This window comes from Rutilus rutilus, assembly GCF_951802725.1.
Source record: "Rutilus rutilus genome assembly, chromosome: 22".
NCBI classification, from domain to species: Eukaryota; Metazoa; Chordata; class Actinopteri; order Cypriniformes; family Leuciscidae; genus Rutilus; species Rutilus rutilus.
The window spans coordinates 27,789,145-27,796,037 of NC_140227.1; positions in this window are offsets into that span (position 1 = coordinate 27,789,145).

The following is a 6,893-nucleotide window of genomic DNA, read 5'->3' on the forward strand; positions in this document are numbered from 1 at the left end:
TCCGTGAGAAGTGGCCATGTTAGATGTTTTTATCACTTATTAGCCTATATTTTTGTATTTTAATAATTGCATAATTACTTTGTTCATTGTAATGTCAGAGTCACCACACTAGAACATGGGAACAAATAAAAGTGAAGTACAAAAATATTCTACATAATGGTAATTTTTTGTTATATAGTCTCTTTTATAAAAGGCACTGTTAAATAATTGGTTGTCTGATTATAAAAGCAACCAAGAAAAAGGCTGAGAAAAGAAAAGATCTTAGTAGCCTACACTGTAAAATAATTTTTGCTGCATTAAATTAAGGCCGTATAGTCATTTCAACTGTTAAATCTTGAGTGATGAATTGCTTTGACTTGTGAAAGTGAAAACTGATAAACTTATGTTAATGTAAAAATATTAACACTTGTATCTGTTCCCAAGAAAGTGGTGGCTGAAATATGTGCAGTAAGTGGACATTTTCTAACTTTCCAAAATAAAGAAAGTATAAGACTTTGTAATGTCCATTTGTTTCCATTGCACTGGACAGTGAATAAACCCTCTAAGATAACTGTCATATGGAGGAACTAGCCTACCTGCAAGTGCAACTTTACTTAATTTATACTTGTATGCTTTATGGCTGCAGTATAAGTTGCAGGATTCCACATCTACAGAAAGGCCTACAGAAGAGTCTGCACAGACAGAGGAGACATAGGCCTACAGGTGGGCAGTGTATAGACAACTTTTCCTTTTTATTTGTTGCATGAGGCATGTGTCTAATATCTCTTGTTGCAGGCACTTGACCACTGGCTTTTCTTTACAAAGAACAACTGAAATAAAACTCAAGGAACTAAGCATATTTGTATTTTATTAAACATTTAATGAAAAGTGTGTTTTTTTTGGCAATGTTGTGTAATATGGCACATGCAACAATGTCACAGGCCCTGTCAGGTGTGCAACCCTCAAGAGTTTTCAGACACTGACATCTTCCCTTTAGTTAGCCAAAGTTCATTTCATTGTGTGCCCTTGTCCTGGCAAGAGCTGCATTGTAACTGGTTTGGGTCAGGGAATGGGGTCATAAAACACCTGTCTGCAGGCAGGAACATGTCATAATCACCTATGAAAAAATGCAGTTCTGTTAGGATCAGCATAAGTGTATGTAATACAGTGAGCTTGATATTTAATTGTGGAACTTTCCTTACCACTTTCAAATAATGTGCATAAATGTGAATCTCTGAAAATGCTTAAGTCATGCACAGATCCTGGCCATTTTGCTTTCACATTTGTGATATGGAAGATTTTAGTCAATTGCCTTTTTTTTTTAAATATATATAATATTACTAATCTGGAATATTAAGAATCACAATAGTAACTGGGCTGCACATTTACATTGTGAACCCTCTTTCTGTTCACATAATCCCCTTCATTGAGGCCTTGATGGCAGTCTATAGCCTATAGTCTACCAATCACGTTAGTGAAGCCTGAGTGACATATACTGTAATCGGCATGGACCATAGTCATGATTGCATGATCTTCATAAAAAATTATGATAGCCTAAAAAAAAAAAAAAAAAAATGCTTTACAACATTGGGTCTTAAGTGAAAAAAAACCCTAAAACTGTTTTTTAAACCTAAAAGCGCCAGGTAAACTCCGAATGACACGACAGACAGCACTTTCCATCAAGTTCTCCGCATTTCCAATAGTGTAAAGGAAAGAGCCACTCGCAAATAATCTTAGGGCAATGCAAACAGTTTGTGCTGTAGCCTAGTTAAAGCCCGACTCCGACAAGTCGAAAATAAATGTGCGTTTCCAACAAATTAATAATGTAAACGACAATCTCACGAGTCACGAGAAAAAATATATATCTCAGAAAGTGCACTATCGCGCTGCGCTGGACTTCCGTGTCAGCTCCGCTTATGAAGCCGCAGTCTAATCCTGTTAACATGAAATAAGCCTGCTCCCGAGCAGGTTTAAGATTGCGCACCTGTTGCTATGACAGCAAGTCCAGGATGAGCGTCGAAGAACCAAACAATCCAAGATCATGCCAAATCCCCAACAATCAAATCCAGCTAACTGAGTTAGCGACGTACGAAGAACGGGCCCCAGATCCAGAACAGAGCTGGACCAGGGGCCTCATGTATCAATCTTGCGTACGCACAAAAACTTTGCGTACGCTAGCTTTCACGCTCACGGTCGTATGTAGGCTACTAAAGCCTGTTTTATACTTCTGCGTCGAACTGCCGCCGTAGCTACGTCGTAGGCTGTGTGTAGCGCGCGTACCCTTCGGCGTACCCTGACGTGCACCTCTCCAAAAGGCCTCATTATACTTCTGCGTCGGACCTACGCCGGAGCCTATACGCCGTAGGCAACGTGTTGGTTTTAATTTATACTTCTGTGTCGTTGTCCGCGTTGACGCGCACCTAGGGAGCATGTGAAACCCCGAGGGAGGGGTTCTGGCAGACCAATCACAGCGCTGGCGTCCGCGTAGAATTGACGCGTTGTTACATTTTTGGAGAGGTGCACGTCAGGTTACGCCGTAGGGTACGCGCGCTAAACACAGCCTACGACGTAGCTACGGCGGCAGTTCGACGCAGAAGTATAAATAGGCCTAAAAATGTAACAACGCGTCAATTCTACGCGGACACAAGCGCTGTGATTGGTCTGCCAGAACCCCTCCCTCGGGGTTTCATGCTCCCCAGGTGCGCGTCAACGCGGACAACGACACAGAAGTATAAATTAAAACCAACACGTTGCCTACGGCGTATAGGCTCCGGCGTATGTCCGACGCAGAAGTATAATGAGGCCTTAACAGTGAAATTAACGCGAGAATGTGCGTTCCTCCACGCCAATTTCATGTCTGGCGTACGTACACTCAAAAAAGTGCTCATGGGCATTCATTGGATGAACATAAATCACTCATTTTAGATCAATTCAAATATTATACATTTATAAGGAGATGTATTTTTGTTTTTTTGAAGAAATGTAAATTACCTAGGTTGTACATGTAATGAGAGTGAATTTACTTGGATCAATGACTGAAATTTAAGTTTGTGGCCTGACCCCGCCTACTGCGCGTGTCACTGAGAGCTGTGTTCGAGAAACTTTTTCTGCCGCCATTGGAGTCGAGAACTTTCGACGGATCCTGCTAAAGTTGGGTGAGTAACGTTATTTAAGACATTTCTAACAATAATAATGCAATTTCTTACCCAGTCACAGTTAAAATAAGTATTGTACCCCCTCTTTATGTAACGTTACACTTTGTTAGGCGAAGCTGTAGGTGAAAAAAAACGTTTCCGTTGACATTGAAATCAGTAGTTTTACCATTAGCTTTAAGTCTGTGAGATGTTACAGTTGTCTGTATTCTGAGGTGTTTTGTGTTGTGTGTTGTTTAAACTATAAGAATCTCATTTTCTGGTGATACAGTGAGGAAGCGATCGCATTACTGACAGTTCTCCGCACTTTGCAACGGTCGTGGTATGACGTCACATTCTGCGGCATCTTTTTTAAAAGCATAAATTCAGTAATATAACAAATAATGATATATCTAAATGTAAAAACATACAATCTACTCCAGTGATGGGTCGTTCATTTTGAGCGAATCTTTTACTCAGTAATGAGTCGCCAGAGTGATTCGAAGTGCGTCCCAATCGACCGTAGTGGACGTAACAGGGCATTCCGCCATCTGAGTGAGATTCGAATCCAAAGGGAGCGAACATGTTTAGTTCGAAGGGCACTGCGAATCATGCTGCGGACGGCATAAATAATAATGGAACATCCATAGAGAGGTAAATGCGCACCGTGTCACCATCAGTCAGCACTTACGATGGTCGACTGGTGGACCTCTTTCATATGATTATGAATGGGTATAACAAAGTAAAAGTGTCGAGAAGCAGCTGAGACTGTCATTTTTTTTGTTTTTCTTTATTTACCTCAGGAATGTATTATGTGGCAGCTACAATGCAATTATTATGACCATGGATTAAGAACACATTCACATGATTAACGTTAACTTAATCAACATTCATTTTCATATTGCTTGCAGGCTCATCAAAGTCTCTTCCGCAGTGCCCAAGGAGTTGTTCAAATAAAGATACACAACATTTTGGCTGTGTTGGATGAGGTATGTTATATTTAAGCTATGCTTAAACGCATGTAAATATGTATATCCAATTTCTACACATGAACAGCTATTTCTTAACTTTTGTGTATTTTTTTCTAATAATAAAGTGTCAGTACACCCAAAAATCAAATTTCTGTCAGTAATTACTCTCCCTCATGTTGTTCCAGCCCTCGTAAGACTTTCGTTCATCTTTGGAACACAAATTAAGATATTTTTGAGGAAATCTGAGGGCTGGCTCACAATGTTTTAAATAGTCCAAGTGATTACAGTGGCTCAACTTTTAGCATCTTTTAGTGCGCAAACAATATACAACTTCAGTCATTACTCCAAAATAACGACTTTATTCAACTATTCATTTTCTTCTATGTGTGCCTCTGAGTGAGTTCACATAGTGCAACAACAGCGCTTATGTGTTGTATGTCACATGCATCACACACATGACCAGCGTCAGCCAATAGTGAGCCTACGTTCTGACATACAACCCAGAAGCGCTTCGCTGTTACACTACGTGAACTCACTCAGATGCCCACATAGAAGAAAATGAATAGTTAAATAAAGTTTTTGTTTGTTTTTTGCGCACTAAAAGTATTTGTGTCGCTTGATAAACTTAAAGTTGAGCCACTGTAGTCACTTAAACATTGTTTTTACTAACTTTCTGGGCTGGCAAGTTTCAATTACAAAGAAGCCTATGAAGGAGTGAGACAGCAAAAATATCTTAATTTGTGTTCCGAAGATGAACGAAAGTCTTACGGGGTTGGAACAACATGAGGGTGAGTAACTGTACGTTCACATCGCCGCCGGCGAGAGCGGCAAAATTCGCTCCCGCCGCCCTGCCAAGGATGCTGGAGAACGATTCGGGGACGCTCCGATGCTCTGACGTACAACCAAGGCTATCTTTTGATCCAAAATACCACAAAAACAGTAATCCACATATCCAAGATCCTCATACTTTAAATTGTAATTTATTCCTGTGATCAAAGCTGAATTTTCAGCATCATTACTCCAGTCTTCAGTGTCACATGATCCTTCAGAAATCATTCTAATATGTCGATTTGCTGCTCAAACATTTATTATTATCAATGTTGAAAGCAGTTGTGTACAATTTCTTTTCACGATTCTTTGATGAATAGAAAGTTCAAAAGAATAGCATTTATCTGAAATAGAATAAACATAATATTAATAACATAACATAGTAAATGTCTATACTGTCACTTTTGATCAATTTAATGCATCCTTTCGGAATAAAATTATTAATTTCTTTCCAAATGGTAGAAGATAATGTTAAAGCTTTTATGTGACACTGAAGACTGCAGTAATGATGCTGAAAATTCAGCTTTACCAACACAGAAATAAATTGCATTTTTAAATATATTCAAAAAAAAAAGTTATTTTAAATTGTAAAAATATCTCACAATATTACTGTTTTTGGATTAAATAAATGAAGCCTTGGTGAGCAGAAGAGACTTCTTTTAAAACATTAATATATATATATTTATTACATGGCTTGGCTGAATTCCAATGTAGAATGCGGTCTGTTATTTCTTGATAACAGACCGCTGCGAACTATAACAGACCGTTGCCATGCAAAACAGCGCGTTGCTATGGACGCGGAACAGACTATTTTCTTTGGCGGAAGCAATACAATCGTTTTTAAAACAATAAACTCCTTTTTAAATCAATAATTTGTGTCAAATTAATTATTTATTTTGTAGGTAGCCATGTAATAAGCGGGATAATGTATAGAGAGGCGGTCGTTATAGCGAATAACCGCTTCGCGTCGGGGTCTCGTTCAGCCTGTCGGGCTTGTTATTCGCTATAACGACCGCCTCTCTATACATTATCCCTTACATAATATATGTTTATGTTTGTAATGCAAGTTTATTGGGATGTTTTGTTGTTTTGACCATTACACACACACTATTTGTGTTTTTTGTGTTCTCCAATTTCAAGGATTGTGAGAAGGCTGAGAAAGCAAGCTGAGATGGTCCTAGGAATCTGTGTGGTCCATGCAGAGGGTGCACAACAACCACCAAAATAAGTGTCAATTGTAATTCAGGGAGTAGAGGTACTCAAGGAAATTCAGACTGTGCTGTGTGCCATCACTTTGCTTATTATGGACATAATTTATTCTCTGGATCTGAGGTACCCATCCAACCTGCAGCATACTTTCGAGGTCTTTCAAAAACTGAATCTGGATGGACAAAGGCTAGCTGAAGATGTTTGAGTAGATCAGTTTTTAGGTTGTTTTTTTTTTACATGATGTGTTTTGTCTGCATTTCTGTTATAACTGTTTATAGCATTATGAAATGAATAAACTGTTTGACTTGCTATTTGATTTGTTTGCCTTTTTGGTGTGCATACTGTAATGGCATATTTTTAATGTATGCAACAATGTGAAAGACATGCATGGAAGCAATTCTATGATCAGCACAATATAGTAAATTTTGAATATTTGCCATTCTGTTAGACCTATAGAAAAACACATTGGTCAGTGTAATACATAAGTTATATTTTACTCTGGAAAAATTACATTAGTTCAATGTAATACAGTAAGTTTGACTTTCAAGGAAAATTACATTAGGTCAATGTAATACAGTTAAGTTTAATTTTCAAAAAAATTACATTAGGTCAATGTAATACAGTAAGTTTGACTTTCAAGGAAAATTACATTAGGTCAATGTAATACTGTTAAGTTTAATTTTCAAATAAATTACATTAGGTCAATGTAATACTGTTAAGTTTGATTTTGAGGAAAATTACATTAGGTCAATGTAATTGTGATAATTCAAATAGA